This window comes from Eurosta solidaginis, chromosome 4, assembly GCF_040869045.1.
Source record: "Eurosta solidaginis isolate ZX-2024a chromosome 4, ASM4086904v1, whole genome shotgun sequence".
In the NCBI taxonomy this organism is placed as follows: Eukaryota; Metazoa; Arthropoda; class Insecta; order Diptera; family Tephritidae; genus Eurosta; species Eurosta solidaginis.
The window spans coordinates 116,188,500-116,213,519 of NC_090322.1; the positions used below are offsets into that span (position 1 = coordinate 116,188,500).

A 25,020-nucleotide genomic window follows, 5' to 3' on the forward strand; every position below is an offset into this window, starting at 1 on the left:
TCGCAAACAAACTTGACCTATATACACCTGCGACTACAACATCCAGCATCAGGTATGATCGTCAATATCTTAAAATACGATACGGCACGGGATGTTGAAGACATATCGAGGTACATATGTCAAGAGTTTCACTTACCTGGTCAAATAGCTCACAACTTTTGTATTGTCCAGCTATTGTGCATTTTCTGGGAAGCCGAAGGTGGAAATGGTTGGGGAAATCTTCGGCCACGAGCAGCATTTGCATTACATTATCTTGAAGAATGTCTTAATAATAATAATTTAGTATACATATTTTTTCTGAAATTCATGATTGAAAAAATGTGTGTATGTGAAAAAATTAGATTTTCAATGAAAAGTAAAGTTTTAACAAGTACAAAACTCATTACTCAGTCAACAAATATAGTCAGAAAACATTCAGAAAGCTGATTGAAAAATTAATATAAATTTTTGATCACCTAAAGTAAACACATTTGATTCAAATATGATTCCAAAATGTGATTGAAAAACTATATTCAGTTTTTGATCATCAAAGGTAAGCACATTTGATTATTTTTTTGTTGGTTTTTATGAAATATTAAAATTTAATCATAAAACGACTTCAAAAATGATTCCAAAAAGTGATCGAAAAATGCTTTTCAGTTTTTGATCATCAAAAGTATTAATATTTGATTATTTCTTTTGTTCAATTGTATGATAACTCATTATTTAGTCAGAAAGAATAATCAAATTGTATTTATATGTAGGGAAATTGAAAATTTAATCATCTAAATGCTGAGTGGGATTAATACCTTTAATTTGATGCCCATATCGTACAAACACATTCTAGAGTCACCCCTGGTCCACCTTTGTGGCGATATTTCGAAACGGCGTCCACCTATAGAACTAAGGCCCACTCCCTTTTAAAATACTCATTAACACCTTTCGTTTGATGCCCATATTGTACAAACAAATTCTAGAGTCACCCCTGGTCCACCTTTATGGCGATATCTCGAAACGGCGTCCACCTATGGAACTAAGGATTACACCCTTTTAAAATACTCATTAACACCTTTCTTTTGATACCCATATTGTACAAACAAATTCTAGGGTCACCCCTGGTCCACCTTTATGGCGATATCTCTAAACGGCGTCCACCTATGGAACTAAGGATTACTCCCTTTTAAAATACTCATTAACACCTTTCATTCGATACCCATATCGTACAAACGCATTCTAGAGTCACCCCTGGTCCACCTTTATGGCGATATCTCGAAAATGCGACCACCTATACAACAACCACCACTCCCTTTTAAAATACTCATTAACACCTTTCGTTTGATGCCCATATTGTACAAACAAATTCTAGAGTCACCCCTGGTCCACCTTTATGGCGATATCTCGAAACGGCGTCCACCTATGGAACTAAGGATTACACCCTTTTAAAATACTCATTAACACCTTTCTTTTGATACCCATATTGTACAAACAAATTCTAGGGTCACCCCTGGTCCACCTTTATGGCGATATCTCTAAACGGCGTCCACCTATGGAACTAAGGATTACTCCCTTTTAAAATACTCATTAACACCTTTCATTCGATACCCATATCGTACAAACGCATTCTAGAGTCACCCCTGGTCCACCTTTATGGCGATATCTCGAAAATGCGACCACCTATACAACAACCACCACTCCCTTTTAAAACCCTCATTAATACCTTTAATTTGATACCCATATCGTACAAACACATTCTAGAGTCACCCCTGGTCCACCTTTGTGGCGATATTTCGAAACGGCGTCCACCTATAGAACTAAGGCCCACTCCCTTTTAAAATACTCATTAACACCTTTCGTTTGATGCCCATATTGTACAAACAAATTCTAGAGTCACCCCTGGTCCACCTTTATGGCGATATCTCGAAACGGCGTCCACCTATGGAACTAAGGATTACACCCTTTTAAAATACTCATTAACACCTTTCTTTTGATACCCATATTGTACAAACAAATTCTAGGGTCACCCCTGGTCCACCTTTATGGCGATATCTCTAAACGGCGTCCACCTATGGAACTAAGGATTACTCCCTTTTAAAATACTCATTAACACCTTTCATTCGATACCCATATCGTACAAACGCATTCTAGAGTCACCCCTGGTCCACCTTTATGGCGATATCTCGAAAATGCGACCACCTATACAACAACCACCACTCCCTTTTAAAATACTCATTAACACCTTTCGTTTGATGCCCATATTGTACAAACAAATTCTAGAGTCACCCCTGGTCCACCTTTATGGCGATATCTCGAAACGGCGTCCACCTATGGAACTAAGGATTACACCCTTTTAAAATACTCATTAACACCTTTCATTCGATACCCATATCGTACAAACGCATTCTAGAGTCACCCCTGGTCCACCTTTATGGCGATATCTCGAAAATGCGACCACCTATACAACAACCACCACTCCCTTTTAAAACCCTCATTAATACCTTTAATTTGATACCCATATCGTACAAACACATTCTAGAGTCACCCCTGGTCCACCTTTGTGGCGATATTTCGAAACGGCGTCCACCTATAGAACTAAGGCCCACTCGCTTTTAAAATACTCATTACACCTTTCTTTTGATGCCCATATTGTACAAACAAATTCTAGGGTCACCCCTGGTCCACCTTTATGGCGATATCTCGAAACGGCGTCCACCTATGGAACTAAGGATTACTCCCTTTTAAAATATTCATTAACACCTTTCTTTTGATACCCATATTGTACAAACAAATTCTAGGGTCACCTCTGGTCCACCTTTATGGCGATATCTCGAAACGGCGTCCACCTATGGAACTAAGAATTACTCCCTTTTAAAATACTCATTAACACCTTTCATTTTATACCCATATCGTACAAACGCATTCTAGAGTCAACCCTGATCCACCTTTATGGCTATATCCCTAAATGGCGTCCACCTATAGAACTATGGCCCACTCCCTCATAAAATACTCTTTAATGCCTTTCATTTGATACGCATGTCATACAAACACATTCCAGGGTTTCCCTCGCGCTTCCCAAGGCAGTCGGTTCTATGTACCGGAGCGACTCGGGATTTTTCCCGACCAAGGACTGTGATTCCAGTGTGACCCCATTTAATTTGTTTCGTCCCTCCCACAAATTGTCATCCTCCCAGCAGCTCCTTGCAGCAGGACTGCTACATATCCCAATCCGGGTCCGCCTCCTGACCCCGGTCCTGAGAAATGGTTTTGCTGCATTTGCCAGAAAAGAATCTTTTTAGGACGGTCATACTCTGTTCAGTGTGTCTCGTGCAAGGGATGGTTGCATCGGACAGGTTCTTCTGGGCTTGATCCCAAAACCCGACGTCCACGTAACTTTTATAAATCTTTTGTGGCTCCTTGCTGCTCACGCCCAAGGGCGTCCCGTAGTCTACGCCTAAGCGTATCCCCACTACCTTCCAGCAGCTTCGCTGGTCAGTAAGCCACAACAAGTACCCGCTGCTGCTCGCGCCCCACGGCGCCAACAACTCAAACAGCTGATACCACTCATAACTACTACCTTCGGAGTAGAGCTGGTAACAATGCTGAGCATCAGCCCCTGCCTCCGTCTTCTTCTCCCCCCCTCTTTTCTGGCAGCAATCGTGCAGGTCAGGGAAACAGACTCTTAGTCCCTGCCTCCGTTTGCACCGTCTGCCAGCACAGAATATATAGGTTTGCGACATCCGCTCAATGCAGCTCCTGCCTTGGGTGGTGCCACTTTCCTAGATGTTCTGGTCTCCGCGACGGCAACCCCTCGACGGGTTTCATCGCGCCATGTTGCCAGGTCGCAAACCCAAATCATCCGGGTACCCCAATGCTTGCCCAAGGGCGCCCAGTCCCAAGGCCACAACAGCAATTGCGTCCTGGCCTTCCACAACCTAGGCGTAGTCACCCCTCACTTACCCCTAGAGTGGCGGCGTCACCCCTCATGCACTTCAGAATTCTGCAGTTCAACTGTAATGGACTAACTGGGAAGATTACGGAGATAGTCGATTTCATGAAGCGGCACAACATCCGCATTGCTGCGATTCAAGAGACTAAACTCACAGCAAGATCTGCATTGCAGACCTGCTCTGGTTATAATGTCCACAGGAAAGACCGCGAGAGCGGAAATGGAGGCGGCCTCGCGTTTATTATACACCACTCTGTGCAATATCATATATTTGATCCTGGCATCGACCGCAGTGACAATGTCTTTGAACGTAAAGGCCTATCTGTCCGGTCAGGCGATGCAAATCTAGAAATCATCAACATCTACATCCCTCCTGCCACCTGTTGCCCCAGTGGATACCGCCCTAATATCGAGGCCTTACTCACTGGCAACAATCGCATTATCTTAGGCGATTTCAATGCCCATCACGACCTATGGCATTCAAACTTGCGGGCGGACAGTAGGGGTGAGATGTTGGCGGATCAAATAGACGAAACGACGTTCTGCACAATAAACGGGGACGCCCCCACACGTATGGTAGGAAGTTGTCATAGCTCGCCAGATATCTCAATCGTGAGCGCAGAACTCGTAAACTCCGTCAACTGGCAGCCGATGGTAACATTGGCATCCGACCACCTGCCCATACTTATTTCGTTCGAGCGTACCGCCGACTTCATTGTCACCGAAAAACGCACTTTCATAAACTTCAAAAAAGGAAAGTGGGAAGAATATAAATCTGCAACAGACAGCAGCTTTCCTGCCCTCCCTATCCCGACTGATGCCCGCCGAGGGCAGCGTGCCTTCCGTAAGGTCATTGAATCCGCCTCGGCACATTTCATTGCCGCCGGGAGAATTCCCGAAATCCGGCCCCACTTCCCGGCGGAGGCCGCGAGCTTAGCGGGGGAACGCGACCTTATAAGACAGCTTGATCCAGGCGACCCCCAAATAAGGGATATAAACCAACGCATCAGATTGCTTGTGGACGAACACAAGCGGGCGAAATGGGAAGAGCACCTAAGAGGTTGTAACCTCTCTACCGGTGTAGGTAAACTTTGGTCCACCGTAAAGTCCCTATCGAATCCGACTAAGCACAAAGACAAAGTTTCCATCGCCTTTGGCGATAAGGTGCTGTCGGATTCGAAAAAATGCGCGAGCGCTTTCTGCCGACAATATATAATGCATCCTACGGTCGACAAAAATAGACGGAGAGCCAATAGACACGAACATAAACACAAACTCAGTGCGTCACCAATTACCATCACCGCTAGAGAGGTTGAGGACGCCATTGGTCGCGCTAAACCATCCAAAGCAGTGGGCCCAGACGGCATAGCCATGCCGATGCTTAAAAACCTAGGGAAAGAGGGTTTCAAATATTTAGCGCATGTCTTCAACCTGTCTCTTTCCACCTTTGTCATACCCGAGAAATGGAAAATGGCCAAGGTGGTCCCGCTACTAAAGCCTGGGAAACCAGCTAACGTAGGTGAGTCATATCGTCCGATATCTCTCCTATCGCCAGTGGCAAAGACGCTTGAAGCCATTTTGCTCCCTTATTTCCAAGCACATTTGCAGCTAGCCCCTCATCAGCATGGCTTCAGAAAACTCCATAGCACTACCTCCGCGCTAAATGTCATTAGCCCCCAGATAAATTGCGGTTTGAATCAATATCCCCACCATAGAACAGTACTCGTAGCGTTAGACCTATCAAAAGCTTTTGATACGGTCAACCATAGCTCGTTACTGCAAGACCTGGAAGGGTCTACCCTTCCCCCATGTCTTAAAAGGTGGACCGCAAATTATCTGGGTGGTCGGCAGGCATCGGTGCAATTCAGAAACGAAACATCAAAACAAAGGAGAATTAAACAAGGGGTGCCACAGGGTGGTGTCCTATCCCCGCTTTTGTTTAATTTCTACATATCTAAGCTACCTTCACCACCGGAAGGAGTCACAATCGTTTCCTACGCCGATGACTGCACAATAATGGCCACAGGCCCAGGCCCAAAGATCGATGAGCTATGCAATAAAATAAACGGCTATCTCCCTGATCTCTCCAGTTTTTTCGCCTCGCCATTGTCACCGACTAAATCTTCCGCGACCTTATTTACAACATGGACGCCCCAAATGTCGACCATATTGAACATCCACGTCGATGGCACTACGCTACCGACTGTCCTACACCCCAAAATCTTGGGTGTGACGTTTGATCAGGATCTACATTTTGGTGCGCACGCAACCGCAATTGTTCCAAGAATTCAGAGCCGTAATAAAATCCTCAAATCCCTTGCTGGCAGTACCTGGGGAAAAGATAAAGAAACGCTCTTGACCACATACAAAGCAATTAGCCAGCCGATTACGTGCTACGCGTCACCCATATGGTCGCCAAGCCTAAAAACCACCCACTGGAAGAAACTACAGGCCTGCCAAAATACTGCTCTCAGAATCTCCACGGGCTGTCTTCTTATGTCCCCAGGACACCATCTGCATAATGAGGCGAGAATACTCCCCATCAGGGAGAGAAATGAGATGCTGACCAAACAGTTTCTGTTGAATACCCAGAAACCTGGGCATCCCAACAGACATCTGATTGACGAACCAGCACCGCCTAGGGGCCTAAGGAGTCATCTCCGTAAGCATTTTGAGGAAATACGGCACCTGAGAACCCAGCCGTATGAAGCGGAAAAACACAAGCAGGTCCTTGGTGAACTCCATAGACAGGCGTCGGACCTTTATGTCGGGAATTGCCCGGTGAATCCAGTACTTGAAGAAAAATATCCAGAACTCGCAGAAGAGGAACGCATACTCCCCAGGGAAACACGTGTCACTCTTGCTCAACTTCGTTCTGGATACTGTAACAGGTTAAACTCTTACCTATCCAGAATCAACCCCGACATACAAAATGTATGCCCTGCTTGCAATGTGTCCCCACATGACACCAACCATCTCTTTAATTGTAATGTGGAACCAACGCCTCTAACACCCCTTTCCTTATGGTCCACCCCTGTTGAAACGGCAAGTTTCCTTGGACTCCCGTTAGAGGATATTGATGACAATTTGTGATCGGTCGCGGCTATTAGGTGGGGCGAGCATTGCTACAACAACAACAACAGGGTTTCCCTCTGTTCATTTTCCTACATGGTTATTTTCCCTTATGTTGTCACCATAGCTCTCAACTGAGTATGTAATGTTCGGTTGCACCCGAACTTAACCTTCCTTACTTGTTTTGTGTAGTTTTTAGTTTGGCTTTTCATCGCCAACCATTTTGCAATTTTTATACCCACGCTTGTGGATTGGATACTCGCCCTAGCGGGTACGCAGCCCATTAGTTGAACTGGACACACAAACCTTCTTTCCTTTTTGCTTATTTCCAATAATAGTACACTTAGTTTGGTTCTTTTAATTTTTGTCTTTATTTACGTGTAACATTAGTTTCTTTTAATTTTTTTCTATAAATTCGCTATCGTTTCGTTTCTTTATGTTTCAGCAATAAAATATAGTTACACTTTAATTTCTCAACTCAGTTACTTAGACTTTAACTTTTTAGTTACAACCGCACAACCACCACTTAGTTCAGTTCAATTTACTTTTCTTTTCCTTTTTCGGTTTTTAATCACTAGCGCGTTCTGATGGCTTGGCCGGTTACTTTGATTGTCGAAACGAAACTCGTCGGGTTCGTTTTTTCGGCCAAGCTCAGCGGCCATCATTTTTTACTGCTGATGATTGGTTCTGCTGAGTGCAATTGGCATTGCTGTTCAGCAACAGCTGACGGCGATGCCACTTGCACGCAGGGGTGTGTTTTGTTGCGTAAAGCGGGTAACGCAGTGCGGTTATAATTTCTTCACCTAAAATATAGTACTTTCGCCCTTTTCAGCGCCAAAATATCAGTACATTTCAGTACACCTTTTTAAACGCAAAATTGAAAGAAAATATCACTAACAATATATCTTCGCTGCGCTAACGAAAACCGTTATGTGTTTTTTTTTTGCATATTTTATTATCACTATATAGGGCCCACATTTCTGCATATGCCGTTTTTTTATATCTCTTTTGGTTTAAAAGTGATCGAAAACAGCTATGTGCTCACAGTACTAGAAGTACTCTGAGAAACGGTTATGTACTTACTTTCTTATAATTTGTTTTAATCGGTGGCGAAGGTGCTTTGATTTCAATGTAAAAATAACACTGGATCACAAATTCCAATTTTTTTTCTGCACCAGAGGCGCCATTTTGTAATTCCTATGTAAAATCACCCCCTGATTTAAAAAATCAATGTTACTTTTAATTCTATTGTAACGTTTTTGAGAATAACGGGTTTTCCAAAAAAAATAAAAAATTGGGTCCACTTAATCATATACATCTCAAGAACGAATTGAGCAATTCCAAAACGGTATGAAGCTTTTAAAAGGTAATTGTCGTTGGAAATTTTCAAAAACTAAAGCGTAATTTTTGCAATTTTGCTTGAAATTATTAATTATTTGAGTTTTAATTGTGAAAAATATCAAAAAAAGTGAACAAACGGTGAAGCACTTGTGCTTTTCATAAAACAAAAGTGGAACGGACGATCATATTTCTAAGAACTGCCGTTTTCATCGCCGCCATACAGTAAGTACTCCAAAAAAAATTTGTATTATTATCCTAAATTTATATATTGTTACGAATATTAGCAACACTAAGGGGTATTGCCATCTCTAAGCCGATGCTAAACAGTGATTTGTATGCACATCAATAATTCAATCATTATGTCTACACACATGTCCATACGAGCAGCGGAGGAGCAACGCACAAACACATGCATATATCTTATCCAAGGTGCTCACAAGAGAGGGCAATAATTTGCGCAAGTATTATGAGAAGCAATAAACATAGTTGTGGCTGGTGATTTTGTAGCTGATAACTAACTAGTAGTACTAGAAGTATGCAACGAGGAAATCAGACAGTATAAAAAAGCGATAGTAGAGGCGCGAGAGTTTAGTTTCATTGAAGCTATCAGTCAGTTTTGATTAAGCACACAATCTGTCGAGCAATAGTAGAGTTATTTATTGTGAAGTACTTTAATAAAGGCCATTTTGCATTATTACATATTGGAGTCATTTACTCAACAGTTTAGTGATTCGAACTTAGCAGAAGGTTGCAGATAAGAGGATTTGCAGTAAATTCGTTACAATCACCCCTATTCTGCATTTCGATTACGTTCCCGTTCTACGCTCCGCTTTAATCGAAGTTGGGTATTCTGCATTACGACGGAATCGTAACGAGAAGAGAAGAGCAAATGATTTTTCGAAATCAGCTGTTTGTACGGAATGTGTGAACATTGGAACCAAATAAATTAAAGAAAAAACACTGAAAAACGTTTATATTTTATTATCCACGCCATTTTGTACAAAAAAAAGCATACTGCATATTGCCGTCGTGTTATATTTTTTTGAGTGAAGTGCTTTCATAATTGTAAGTGTCCTTTTGTCGTTCTTTTGTCCAATTCCCTGCCGTGGCCACCAAGTATTGTTAAAAAGGATTCCTGCACGAATATAGTTGACATTTTCTGAATTTTATGGATACTAATTTCATTGCACTGGCCTAAAATACTTTATGAAGATTTATTTATTCTTTCCGCAAGGATTGTTAACGTTTTCGCTTCACCTTCCTCTACTCCGGCAGCTTGCTTTGGCATATAACTGGACCCAACGAACAGACACAAATTATAGCTGTCTATTATAATGGAATCAATAGCCGCGGCATTATTTGTGGAGTTGGAAAGCAACGCATACGAAAATGGCCAGGCTAGAATGGAAAGGCAAATATTGCGGGATTTGAGATGAGTGACGAATTGTAGGAAATTTAACTTAAAAGTGGTAAAGTTTAATGACTTATTTTCCTATTTAGGTTAAAAAAAAAACTTTCGACTTAATAAGGATGCTTTCAAGTATGTGTTATATACTTTGCGGGGCAAATACGTCCAAGGACTTCTACATCGACATGTAGTTTTTGACCTGGAAACATATAAAAAACAATAATCATCAATTTTACGTTTCTCAACAAGTTTTACTTACATTTTTGTTAAAATTCTGTTATAAATTAATAAAAAAATGAAAAGAAAATCACCTCTATTCTGCATTTCGACTTGGATTGGAATTTTTTCGATTGACAATTTTGGTATTCTGTGTTCCAATCTCTTTCGATCCAACTTCGAATCGTTCGATTTTGTGTATTCTGCATTTCGACCGTAGTTCCGTTTTTCTAAGTTACAAATTAGTTGGCGGAAAAATACTTTCTTTTTATTTTTTTATTAATTTATAACAGAATTTTAACAAAAAATTTAAGTAAAACTTGTTGAGAAACGTAAAAGGCTTGATGATTATTGTTTTTTATATGTTTCCAGGTCAAAAACAAAATGTCGATGACGAATTCCTTGGACGTATTTGCCCCGCAATAGTATCTAACACATACCTGAAAGCATCTTTATTAAGTCGAAAGTTTTTTTTAACCTAAATAAGAAAATAAGTAATTAAACTTTACCACTTTTAAGTTAAATTTCTTACAATTCGTCACTCATCTCAAATGGATTACACAAATCCCGCAATATTTTCCTTTCCTTTCTCGCCTGGCCATTTTCGTATGCGTTGCTTTCCAACTCCACAAATAATGCAGCGGCTATTGATTCCATTATAATAGACAGCTATAATTTGTGTCTGTTCGTTGGGTCCAGTTATATGCCAAAGCAAGCTGCCGGAGTAGAGGAAGGTGAAGCGAAAACGTAAAGAATCCTTGCGGAAAGAATAAATAAATCTTCCTAAAGTATTTTAGGCCAGTGCAATGAAATTAGCATCCATAAAATTCAGAAAATGTTAACTATATTCGCGCAGGAATCCGTTTTAACAAAACTTGGTGGCCACGGCAGGGAATTGGACAAAAGAACGACAAAAAGACACTTACAATTATGAAAGCACTTCACTCAAAAGAATATAACACGCCGGCAATATATTCTATTGCTTTTTGTTTACAAAATGGCGTGGATAATAAAATATAAACGTTTTTCAATGTTTTTTCTTTAATTTATTTGGTTCCAATGTTCACACATTCCGTACAAACAGCTGATTTCGAAAAATCATTTGCTCTTGCTCTTCTCATTACGATTCCGTCATAATGCAGAATACCCAACTTCGATTAATGCGGCAGTTACTCACGAACGTACGTACCAAAAACGTGTCAGCTGACACGACCTGTCTTATAAGTGTAGCCCGGAACGTAGAAATCGAAACAATTTTGATTTTTTTCGTAAGAACGTGTCAGCTGATCGCTCTCTCACTAGACAGAGTTGCCTAATAAACTTTTGTGCGCTAATTTTTGACCGTTTGTAGTTTTATGCAAAAACACCTAAATAAAGTTTGAAAAATTGTGAAAATAATTCGAAATAATAATGTAAAAGTGCAGATTATAAATATGTTATCTATTTATAGTTAAAAAAAAAAAAAAAAGCCTTTTACAACATCAAAAATTAAATTGGAACAAGTTGATGTTTCCATAAGCATGCATGCAAAATGGTCAGTGGCAACAGTGCTTATCTGTAAACAACACACACAAATATGTTATGTACATGTACACAGACGCACACATTGATTCCTACGGGCTTGAGGGTTCGCTCAAACGTGTTTCGTACGACAAACGTCCGTACGTACGGCGCACGTCGGTGGGTAATTGCCGCTTAAAGCGGAGCATAGAACGGGAACGTAATCGAAATGCAGAATACACAAAATCGAACGATTCGAAGTTGGATCGAAAGAGATTGGAACACAGAATACCAAAATTGCCAAATCCAAAAAATTCCAATCCAAGTCGAAATGCAGAATAGGGCTGAATATTATGGTGTCCAACATAATATAGAGATGCAACTGCGCTGATGTATCTATATATTTTGATGAATACCAAAACAAGTGAAGTGCTAAGCCCCTGACAAATTTCAGAAAGATTTTATGGTGTCATCATAAAATATATTGTAACGAATTTACTTGCAAATCCTCTTATTTGCCCTTTTGCTAATTTCGTATCACTAAACTGTTGAATAAATAACTCCAATATTGAATAATGAAAAAATGGCCTTTATTAAAGTACTTCACAATAACACTTATACTTTGCAACTAGCTGGCTTAATAACCAAACTAACTGATAGCTTGAATGAAACTGACTTTCAAAATAATACTACTATGGCTCGCTACATAGCGTCTTAATCGAAACTGCTTGATAGCTCAAATCAAACTGAATTCCAGCGCCTCTACATTTGCTGCCTTTTATACTCTCTGAATTCAACGTTCGCATCTTCTACGCGCTTCCATTTCCAGAATCTACTAGTTGCCATCAGCTCTCAAACTTCTCAGCTGTAACTACAATTGCACGATTTTATAGCTTCTCTCATTGCATACTTTCAGGAGTATCTCAGATATATGCATGTGTTTGTGCATTGATTCTCCGCTGCTCGTATACATACGTACATGGTACATATGTGCAGACGCAATTATTGTTTCGTTTATGTAGATAAATAATGATTGATCTATGAATGTGCATGATATCACTGTTTAGCATCGGCTTAGAGATAGCAGCACCCCTTAGTTTTGCTAATATTCGTAACAATATGTATCTGTACATGCGCTGGAACATATATGCATCAAAAGGGATTCAGTGCAAGGCCCCTGACAAAGTTCAGGAAGATTTTATGATGTTATCATAAAATATATATATGCACGCGCCTGTACTTATATCCATAATAGTGTACATCAAAACCAGTCCTTATCGGTACAAAAACAACAACATCACAAACTGTCATCAATATCCTCTAATGGGAGTTCAAGGAAACTTACAGTTTCAACAGGGGCGGAGCATAGTGAGAGGGGTGTTAGAGGCGTTGGTTCCACATTACAATTGAAGATATGGTTGGTGTCATGTGGGGAGACATTGCAAGCAGGACATACATTTTGTATATCGGGGTTGGTACTGTATTGGTAAGAGTTTAACATGTTACAGTATCCAGATCGAAGTTGTGCTAGAGTGACGCGCGTCTCCATAGGGAGATTGCTCTCTTCTGCGAGATCAGGGTATTTAACTCTAATAACGGTGTTCGCCGAACGATTCCTGGCATAGTGTTCCGACGCCTTTTTGTGGATATCACTGCAGGCCTGCTTGTGGTTTTTTGCTTCATACGGCTGTGTTCTCAGTTGCCGTATTTCCTCATAATTCTTACGGAGATAACCCCTTAAGCCCCTGGGTAGGTGTGGCTTCATCGATCAGGTTTCTGAGTATTCAACAGAAACTGTTTGTTCTGCATTTCCTTTCTCTCCTTATTGGGGAGTACTCTCGCCTCATTGTGTAGTTGGTGTTCTGGGGACACAAGAAGACAGCCTGTAGTGGTTCTGAGGGCAGTGTTTTGGCAGGCCTGTATTTTCTTCCAGTAACCATATCGGGGACGTGTAGAACGCAATCGGCCGGCCAATTGATTTGTAAGTAGTAAGAAGAAACTGGAGAGATCAGGGATAGAGCTGTTTATTTTGTTACAAAGCTCATCGATGTGTGAGCCTGTGCCTGCGGCCATTATTGTTCAGTCATCGGCGCACATAGGTAGATTTTAGACATTTAGGCGGTCATAATTGAATTTCTGAAAGTTGCCACAATTACGAAAAAAGTACTCCCACAGCTTAAGAATAGACAGAGGAACAATATTTCAACCCCTTCCCATCCATCGCATATCTGGCGTTAGCTGTCAAGTAATCGGAATTTAGCTATTTCTTAAACGCGTGTTATGGTTTTTTTAAACCTATGTGAAATCGCATGTTTTAACGTGATTATTTTAAGTTTTAAGACAACTGAATTGAGTAGTTGTGTTGGATTCTGATATTTCAGGTAAATACTAACATTATTAATGGTGTTTGTGATTTTTAAAAGTTATAAATTGATAAAGAACCTATTTTATTTAGGATGTTAAAAAAATTTTTTTTATTTTTTTTATTTTGGGTGTTCAAAACCAGTGTTGTTATGCATTAAATTTAGCTGCAGATACTTGCAGATAGGGGGTTAGATAGAGGGTTTGATAAACCCTTGTTGCTGTACAACATGAAAAATAGCCTCACTGCGCAGGTACTTTTAGTGTTACACAGTGTAATATCTATTCTAATATAACCGATTAGTTATACAAATTATTATAATTTTTCATAAAACCTATAAAAAATTTACCCTAGAAAAGACAGAACTAAGTTATTACACTTCTTGCTGTACAACAAGAAAAATAGCCTCACTGTGCAGAAATGTTTTAGTGTTACACAGTGTAATATATATTTTATTAATATAACCGATTAATTACACAAATTATTATAATTTTTCATTTATTAAACAGTTTTAAGAAGATATAGGCAATAAAATATATTTGGCCGCCTAAAACTTGAAAATCTACCTATGTGCGGCGTAGGAAACGATAGTGACTCCTTCTGGTGGTGAAGGTAGCTATGATATGTAGAAGTTAAACAGAATTGGGGATAGGACACCACCCTGTGGCACCCCTTGCTTAATTCTTCTTGGTTTGGATGTTACGTTCCTGAATTGCTCCGATGCTTGTAGACCAGACAAATAATTTGCGGTCCAACTTTTGAGACTTGGAGGAAGGGGAGACCCTTCCAGGTCTTTCAGTAACGTGCCGTGGTTGGCCGTATCAAAAGCTTTTGACAGGTCTAATGCCACGAGTACTATCCTATGATGGGGATTTGATTTAATCCACAATTTATCTGTGTGGTAGTGGCATTTAGCGCGGTGGTAGTGCCGTGTAATTTTCGGAAGCCATGCTGATGATTGGCAAGGTGTAAATTTGCATTAAAATAGGAAAGAAGAATGGCTTCAAGTGTCTTGGCTACTGGCCTTTAATAGCGGAACCACCCTGACTATTTTCCATTTTTCGGTTGATGACACTTCAGCACTAGTGTATTTTCTTTAATCCGAGTTCTAAAAAAAGGAAGATTCAGACTTAGACAATTTGGTTGAATTTATTTCTAATTTTGACTTTTATTGTTCTTTTTTCTTCTTAGCAATCAAATACTTCAACCTGCTCTCATTACAGGATTCAAAGCTTCAGTAAGCAGAACTTTAGAAAAGGTAAATAAAGCCTATCTCTGAAAGTTGTAAGAAATTTATATCTACAACTAATTTTTGACTTTATTTTTGCTATTTTTTCATTAGCAAACATATCGTTCGGAGCATCATAAGGGACGTCATCAGAACCACTTCTGCTGACAACGAAGAAAATATTTTAATATTTTTTTTTTTTTTTTTTGTATATTAATTTAAGTTATATAGCTACAAATAATGTTAAGAAAATTTGAAAGTTGTAACGAAAGTGAATATTTTTCACTCACTGTAAACGAGTAATTAATGCTAGTATATACCAAAGGAAAGGTAATTTGATTACTTTTCTTTCGGTACTACTATCGTTAAAATTGATAAACGATTTCTGAAATTTTTTTCAAATTTAGATACACATATATGTAACTAGTAAAAATGTTGAGAAATTTTATAAAGTTGTAACGAAAGTGAATATTTTTCACTCATTGTAAACGAGTAATTAATGCTAGTATATACCAAAGGAAAGGTAATTTGATTACTTTTCTTTCGGTACTACTATCGTTTAAATCTATATCCGATTTTTTTTAAATTTTGGAGAATAAGAGATACATGTATATAGCTAGGGTAAACTTGGTAAAATTTTGTAAATTTGTAAGAAAAGTGTATGTTTTTACTCCTTGCAAATGAGATTCAAGTTTAAGCATATACCAAAAGAAACGTAATTAAATTATTGTACTTTTGATAGTACTGTCAATCGAATCAAAAAGTTGTATCCCAAAATTTTGTATATTTTAGAAAACACCTCTGTAGTAAGAAATTTGTTTGCAAAGTTATACAAGTATTTTTCATTCATTTGTTAAAAATAACTGACTGGCTCTCTGATAAATATCAAAGTTTATTAAATCGAGTGATCAAAAATCTAATAGTTCCTTTATTAAATAATAGAATTAAAAAGATACTTATCACAATAATCCTTAGTTTTAATTGATTTGAAAAATTTAGCTTATCGATTGATTGGTTTTTAATGGAATTGCCCTTTTAGGAGCTCGACCTAATCAGCTTTGATACTTTATCAATTATCGAATTAATTACTTTGATAAATAAACAAATGTCATTTTAATGTCAAAAATCCGAATATTACGCTGTTATTCAAAATTATTTTATTTCAGTGTTATTTGTATTTCTTTTTTAATTTATATAAAAAATATTATAGTTTAGTAAATACTTAAAAAAAAATTGTGATTACAAATAATTATTGTTTATGCTATTTAATGACTTTAAGACCGTTTTATCTTAAAATTTATATGCGATGAAGACAAATTGTATGTAAAAAGTCTTTTTAACAGATGTATTCTTAACATTTTATGATAAAACGGCCTTTAGAACAATTGTAAATGAATTTTTATATTACTAAATAAACGTTTTCAATAAAAATTAAAAAAAGTTTGGAGATTTTTTGGGTATTTTGGAGTTTTTTTAGGTATTTTTTGAGTATTTTGGTAAACATTCAGGGCATTTTTTAGACATAAAATTTTTCTGATATGTTAACCCTGTAAAAATACAAGCCTGTGTTATGGGGAATTTTTAGTTAGAGAGGAGCAACTATGCATTTTTCCTTATGGCACTTTGGTTTACGTGTGAAAAGGATCGCGATCACACGTACACGACTCGCTCAAGGGGAAAGTGGATAAAATCCGCACACTGCCTATACAAAATTATCCATTTATTTAACCACTTTTTTACTCAGTCATTATCCAGTTTTTTACGCAGTTTTGGTTGGCAGGGAACTAACTGATATACGAATACTAACACATATCTAACACATATGTAGCAGTAGCGTACTTAAGTATTAAATGGATATATTTACTTGAATGCTTATAACTTTTGTATTAGTTCATCGATTTTGTTGAATGAAAGCTTATTTTTTTTTTGTAATAAAACAGAGCTTAGAGAGAAAACAAAATCTGCAAAAACTGACTGATATACGAATACTCACACATATGTACCAGTAGGGTACTTAAGTATTAAATGGGAATATTTACATGAATGATTATAACTTTTGTATTAGTCCATAGATTTTGTTAATGAAAGCTTTTTTTTTTGTAATAAAACAGAGCTTAGAGAGATAAAAACAAATCTGCAAAAAAATAAAAATTTTTCGAGATCCTTCCTCGCAAAGTACAAATTGTTTTATATTTTTACAAAAAAAATGAAAAAAGGGCCTAGCAAAAAGTGTTGTATGCACAGTTTATAGAAAATTGTATTACCTTTTAAAAGCTTCAAACCGTTTTGGAATTGCAATTTTTTTTTTTTTTTTTTTGAAAAACCCGTTATTCGTAAATATCTCAAAAACGCTACCATAGAATTAAAAATAACCTTGATTTTCGAAATCAGGGGGTGATTTTACATAGGAATTTCATAATGGCGTCTCTGGTGCATTTTGGCTGTAAACCAGTGTAATTACAAACCATCTCGCTTCCCAAGGCAGCCAGTTCTCTGAACTGGAGCGACTCGAGATTTTCCCGACCAAGGGCTGTAATTTCAGTGTAACCCCATTTAATTTGTTGCCTCCCTCCCACAAATCGTCCTCCTCCCAGCAGATCTTTGCAGCGGGACTGCGCGATATCCTCCTGCTCCGGGAGGGTATCGAACCCAATCCGAGACCTGTACCTGACCCCCGTTCAGAGAAATGGTTTTGCTGCGTTTACCGGAAAAGAATCTTTTAGGACGGTCTTGTCAGGGTGTCACCTGCAAGGGATGGTTGCATCGGACAGGAAGTTCTGGGTTATACCCCAAAACCCGAAGTCCTTGTATCTTTTATAAATCTTTTATGGCTCCTTGCTATTTACGCCCAAGGGTGTCCCGTAGTCTGCGCCTTAACGCCACACTACCTTTTAGCTGCCTCGCTGCTCAGTAAGCCACAACAAGTACCCGCTGCTGCTCGGGCCCCATGGCGCCACCAGCTCATACGACCACTCCTAATCATAACTACAATCTCCGTAGTAGAGTCGGTAGCAATGCTGAGCATCAGCACCCGCCCCGTCTTCTTCTCCCCCTCTTTCCGGCAGTAGCACTCGAGTAGGTCAGGGAAACAGACTCTTAGTCTCTACCACCTTCTGCACCATTTGCCAGCACAGAATGTATATGTTTGCGACATCTGACCAATCTAGCTACTGCCATGACGGTGCCACTTTCCTAGATGTTCTGGTCTCAGCGACGACAACTCCCCGACGGGTTTCATCGCGCCATGCCGCCAGGCCGCAAACCCAACTACACCGGGTACTCAAATGCTTACCCAGGGACGTCCAGTTCCAGGGCCACAACAGCAGTTGCATCCTGACCTCCTCAACTGAGACGTAGTCAACTATCACTTATCCCCAGAGTGACGACGTCTCCCCCGTTGCCCTTCAGAATTCTGCGGTTAAACTGTAATGGGTTAACTGGAAATATCACGGAGATAGTTGATTTCATGAAGCGGCATAACATCCGCATTGCAGCGATCCATGAGACCAAACAAACAGCAAGATCTGCATTGCAGACCTGCTCTAGACATTACGTCCGCGAGAGCGGAAATGGAGGCGGTCCCGCGTTTATCACCCACCTCTCAGTGCAATATAATATACTTGATCTCGGCATCGGCATCATGCTACCGTCTTACACCCTAAAATCTTGGGTGTCACGTTCGATCAAGATCTACATTTTGGAGAGCATGCAACCGCAACTGTACCGAAAGTCCAGAGCCGTAATAAAATCGTCAAATCTCTTGCCGGCAGCACTTGGGGTAAAGGTAAAGAAACGCTCAATACTACTTACAAAGCAATTGGTCGGCCGATTGCATGATACGCGTCCTCGATATGGTCGCCAAGCCTAAAGGTAACTAACCGCTACGGGCTGTCTTCTTAAGTCCCCAGAACACCACATACACAATGAGGCGAAAGTACTCTCCATTAGGGAGAGAAATGAAATGCTAAGCATCAGTTTCTGTTGAATACCCAGAAACCTGGGCATCCCAACAGATATCTGATTGATGAAGCCACTCCTCCAAGGGGGTTAGGGGTTCATCTCCGCAAGCATTATGAGGAAATACGGCAAACATTTCATACATTTCCCTACCGCCAAAAGCAAATTTGAATCATGTTTGAAAGCAGCTATGGCGCAAATATTTACCACGTCGTAGTAGAATAAAAAACCAGATTTTTTCCTTCGCACATCAACAACATACTTTCCATAAAATATTTCAAAAATACGACATTTGCAAAATTTTGCAAACGGACATCAGAAATAAGTTTTTTTGATCTCCTGAAAGTTACTGAAAAACACACACTGTGTTTGTGAGCGCAGCGTCGATCAGGGCCGCGGAGGGGTGGGGGGGCAGTCAGGGCAATTGCCCTGGGGCCCGGAAGGTTTTTGGTGGCCCGGCAAGGCAAAGCAGTATTGACATTACTCTAACTAGGATTTCATAGATACATACATATTTTGTTGCTACAAAAAATTGTTTTAAAATTGAAAATCACCAAACTATAATCATAAGCATCCAATCAAATACTATGGGGCATAGTCATAGTCGAAATAAAATGTGATTTTAAGTTAGATAAACGCTTTTGACACAATTTTATAAGCGCTATCTGTCAAAAATGCTTCAACTAACTTAAAATCAAATTTTATTTCGACTATAACTATGCCCCTATCGGTTTGGTCGTATTGCTTTTTAATTTTTGTAAAAGCCAGCGACATCTGTAAATACAGGCTGATAATAAACTAGAGCGTTAATTTGAAAAAATTAGTACACTTGACTTCTTTTCCGAAGCGCAAATTTGTGCAAACATATGAGTATACCGTGGATAAACTTACATAGGTCAGTTTCGCGTTAATTGTTGCAAGCTTCGTATTTCTTTTGTCAGTGGTGCAATTATTGGTCAATTTTTTAATTTGTGAATGTAATTTCGGTTGTAATACTTCACGGGCCTTCTAAAGACATACACTAAGCACTGATTTATAAAATTTAAAGGTAAGAATCTATTAAATAAAAGAAGGAAAATAAGAAAGCGCCAGTTCGATGAATTACCTGGCGAATCACCTGAGTGGGATTCCGAAACTCAATTCAAACAGCAAGTTTTTTACGTTCTTTTGGACTGCTTGATTGGTATCATGCATCACTGTAAATTGCCAAAGACCATCACCGCCATTGAAGGCTGTTTTCTCTTTATCTTCCTCCTTCAGCTCAACTTGCCAGTAGCCGCTTTTCAAGTTCAGTGTGGAAAACCATTTCGTACCAGATAGCGAGTCCAGAGTATCGTCAATTCTTGGCAATGGGTAGCTATCATTTTTCGTGACGTCGTTTAACTTGCGGTAGTCCACGCAAAACCTTATTTTCCCATCCTTCTTCTTCACAAGTACCACCGGTGAGCTCCATGTACCAGCTGATGGTTCGATGACGCTGCTGTCGCTCATGTCTTGTACGATTTGACTCACACCTTCCCGCTTCGCCAGTGAAACACTACGAGGAGCTTGACGTATCGGCCTCGCGTCTCCAGTGTCAATTTGACACTTTCACAACATGGGTGCGGCCTGGTTTGGAACCATCCTGGTCAAATATGTTTGGGTACTTTAGGAGCAGTTGCTTTGCCTTACTCTGATACTCTTGATCTAGCCCCTCCGTCCATGCTGTGATGTCATTTGAAAGATCAGTCTTGCTAGTTGAAACGTGTTCCTGGAGATGTTCACAGTTAATAACTATTTCAGCCTCTTGGCATCTTCCCAAAATAGCTCCTTTTGTCAGTTTGAGTGGTGACTTGAACTCATTGAGTACTCTTACTTGAATACGTCCATCTTGTTTTGTCATAGCCAGGGTTTTTCCTACAAGTATGTTCGGTGTTGATTTGTTTGCTGCCTCGACAACCCCAATTTGTTTGTCCCCCAATCTCCATCAACCTTTGCCCAGATGAATGCTTCGGATTTTGGTGGTATTTGCTGACTCTCTTCCAGCAGCACTCGTTTACTGCTGTAGCCTCTCTCGTAGCCGAAATTAAGTGGCACATCCATGTTCCTATATCGCATCGTCTTGCTTTTCATATCGATCTTGATGCCTTGGTCGATTAAGAAGTCCACTCCAATTATGATTTCACCAACAATCTCTGCAACTATAAAATTGTGTAGTAACGTGACGTTCCCAATTGCTACTTCACATGCTACTGCTCCAATTACCTGGGTGTCCTCTCCCGTGGCTGTACGTAATCTTGCTCCAAGCAATGCTCTTATCTTCTTGTTGACTAAATCTGATCGAATGATGGAATGGGATGCACCCGTATCTACAGTCAGTAAACGTTCCTTTCCATCCACATGTCCTCCGACAGTAAGATTGCTTGACCTTCCAATTTGCGATATAGAGATTATGGGGCATTCAATTGAGAGAGCCAGCTGTCGTCCCTTGCGGCTGACTCGCTTAAGTTTAACGATCCACATTGCTGGAACTGTTAGGATTGGTACTGCAATAACGTGCAATGTGCCCTGGCTTTCCACATTTAAAGCATTTGACGACACCATCGTTTTTCTGCTGCGTCCCTTTTAATGCTTCCAAAATTGTGTCTACCCAGTCTGGCCTTTCCACTTCCACGCGATGAGCTTTGTATGCGGGCTAACCCAAAAGTGACGCTGTTTCCTGAGCCAGTGCATGGGACACCGTTCCAGCAAATGTTGGCTTTGGGTTAGCGTATGTAGCTCGCTTCGTTTCAACGTCCCGTATGCCATTTATAAAGCTCTGAATCTTTACCCTTTCAGTGTATTCCATGGGTGCGTCCGCAATTGCCAAATGAGCCAACCTTTCAACATCCGAAGCAAACACCTGGAATGTCTCATTTGCTTTTTGGTAACGGTTTTGCAACTCAATTTGGCATATCTGTTTTCTATGTTCGCTTCCATAACGTCTCTCGACAGCGGCCATCAATGCTTCATAACTGTTCCGTTCGTACTCTGGAATCGTCTGTAAGATTTCCGCTGCAGGCCCTTTCAATGGCACGAACAGTGCGGCAACTTTATCTTCCGCATTCCAGTTGTTCACTGCTGCGGTCTTCTCAAACCTTAGCTTAAAGACCTGGAAAGGAACAGAACCGTCAAAAGATGGAGTTTTTACCTTCGTATTACTCGCTGAAGCAGCCGGGCGATTAAGTTGCAATTCCTGTATACGACCTCTCAAAGCGTCCACCTCTGCCTCGAATTTTTCTTCAAACTGCATTATTTTTTCGTCCATGCGCGCTTCGAATTTTTGATGATATACGCGCCTCTTGTGCTTCTAGTTGTACTGTTATGCGTGCCTCTTGTTCTTTCAGTTGAGTTGCCATATATGTCTTTTGCTCTTCCAGCTGTGATGAAATTTGTGTTTCCTGTGCTTCAATCTTGGCTGTTATCTGTGTCGACATTTCTGGAATACGCGTTTCTTGTGCTTCAATCTTGGATGTTGTACGTGTCTCCTGTGATTGCAGTTGCGATGACATGTTGGTGGATATTTGCGACGGCATTTCTGAAATGCGTGCCTCCTGTGCTTCCAGTTGAGATGACATTTCGGTTGATATTTGTGACGACATTTGCTTCAACACTGCTAGTATCGCGTTAATGTCAACACTTGCCAGTGGATTTGGAGTCTCTATCTTCTCCTCCATTTTAGTCGCTGGCTCTTCCACATCAGGATAAAAGACATACTCGTCCACATTAATTCCCTCCAACTCCAATACCCCTCGTAGCCGTGCTTGAAGTTCCATCTTATTGCCGGTTGTATTCAATCCACGGCTCTCCAACTCCTTCTTCAGTTGCTGGATCCTCAATTCATTCAACTTTGCCATGTCCAAATTGTATTCGCAATCTTCGGAATTTATTGAACAATTCCTCTTCTGATACCAACTGTAACGAATTTACTGCAATTCCTCTTATTTGCAACCTTTTACTAACATTCGAATCACTAAACTGTTGAATAAATAACTCCACTATTCAATAATGCAAAATGGCCTTTATTAAAGTACTTCACTTATACTACGTAACCGATAGCTTGCTTAAATCAAACTGATTGTCGTGCCTCTACTGTTGTTGCCTTTATACTGTTCGGTTTCCTCGTTGACATATTTCTAGGCACTTCTATTTCCAGAACTTACTAGTTAGTTATCAGCTATAAAATTACTCAGCAGTAACTACAGATGCATGATTTTATAGCTTCTCTCATACCCCATGCGCGTGTATATGTGAGTGATACTTGCACAATTATTGCATACTTTCGGGAGTATCTCAGATATATGCATGTGGTTGTGCGTTGCTTCTCCGCTGCAAGTCGCTGCTTAGCATCGGCTTAGAGATGATAGTATCCCTTAGTTTTGCTAATATTCGTCACAATATCATTTGACATTTGCTTTCGCCTTTCTCTTTGAAATTTGTAAGCAGCGAACGAATATAATAGAGAATACTATTGCTAGACGAAATTGCTAAGATATGATTCCATCGTCTGAGCTAATGTTCGCAATAAAGAATGCTTCCCTTAAACTCCAGTTAAGGCGGGAACTTTGCCCGCATAAAAAAAGAACTTGTCTGGAATTTAAAATCACACCGAAAAACTGGGCACAGAACAAAACTTAAAATCACATTAATGGTTTCAAACTTGGGTTCATCTTATCTTAATAATATTATAAATGCGAAAGTTGGGCTGATTGGTATGTCCAGACGTTTGTCTTTGTGACTCTATCACGCAAGAACGGCTGGACGGATTTGGATGAAATTTGGGACACATATAGACAATAGTCTACTGGCGAACACAACCCACAACCCCTTCGAACAATTACTTTTTATTAATTTTTAAGTATACGGACCTTCACTAATATTACAAACTCAGTGGGGAAATAAGTCGAAGGCTTACAAAGTGAACAGTGACACCCTCTCCCCCCTATCCACCTCTGGTACAAAATCTATAAATTGTTATAACTCAAAATAAATTTTCTCCTAAATCAATAATTTGTTGTTTCTGGCTCATACAATTTTGGAAAAACGATCAGTGGTGCTTCTCCTCCCGCCATCCTCCCCATTCAGTTGTTATTAGCGTCACTTTATTTGTAATACCGTCGGGGTCATTTCGGGACTCTTCCAGGATCATTACTGAATGATTTTCGGGATCCGTCTGGCATCATTTCTGGATGCGTTTCGGGATCCGTCCGGCATCCCGTCGGGGTCATATCGGAACTTTTCCAGGACTATTACGGTATCATTTTTGGACCCTTCCGGAATCATTTATGGATGGGTTTCGGGATCCGTCCGGCATCCCGTCGGGGTAATTTCGGGACTTTTCTGGACTATGTCAGGGTCATTTTGGGACTTTTACGAGATCATTTCTGGATGGTTTTCGGTATCCGTCCGGCATCCCACCGGGATCATTACGGGAAAAATTTGGGTTAATGGCGTTAGGATAATTTCGGGACTTTTTCGGGACTATTTCGAGATGATTTTGGAACCATTCTTGCTTCATTTTTGGATGATTTTCGCGATCCTTCCGGGATCCCGTCGGGTTTATGGGACATTTTCGGTATCATTCCGGGATCAGTTCTGGATCCCGTCATGATCATTTCGGGATCATTTGGGGACCCCTCCGGCATTATTTCTGAATAGTTTTCGGGATTCGTCCGGGATCCCGTCAGGGTCATTTCGGGACTTTTTCGGGACTCTTTAGGGATCATTTGGGGAGCCTTCAGTGATCCTTTCTGGACAGTTTACGGAATCCGGTCGGGGTCATTTCGTGACTTCTGGTTTATTTCGGGTTCATTTGGGGAGCCTTCCGGCATCAGTTTTGGATGGTTTTCGTGATCCGTCCGGCATTCCATATGGGTCATATCGGGACTATTTTGGTATCATTTTTGGACCCTTCCGGGATCACTTGTGGATGGTTTTTTGGATCCGTCCGGGATCCAGTCGGGGTCATTTCGTGACTTTTTCTGGATCATTTCTGG

The 25,020-nt window shown here is 40.1% G+C and overlaps 1 protein-coding gene and 1 pseudogene across 4 annotated transcripts in view; one reads left to right on the plus strand and one right to left on the minus strand.

The window, feature by feature from the left end:
• Positions 1 to 7,782, minus strand: part of LOC137250188 (uncharacterized) — a 194,398-nt gene extending 186,616 nt beyond the window's left edge. For 3 of the 4 annotated variants that reach the window (XM_067782586.1, XM_067782585.1, XM_067782583.1), the window contains exon 1: positions 7,301 to 7,782. The gene's annotated coding sequence lies outside the window, so the exon portion shown is untranslated. Of the gene's footprint in view, positions 1 to 7,173; positions 7,274 to 7,300 lie in introns of those variants that run through there. The other variant, XM_067782584.1, reaches the window with a different exon arrangement.
• The window catches only part of LOC137250185 (putative transporter SVOPL), a 181,182-nt pseudogene that overhangs the window by 43,684 nt on the left and 112,478 nt on the right, over positions 1 to 25,020 (plus strand).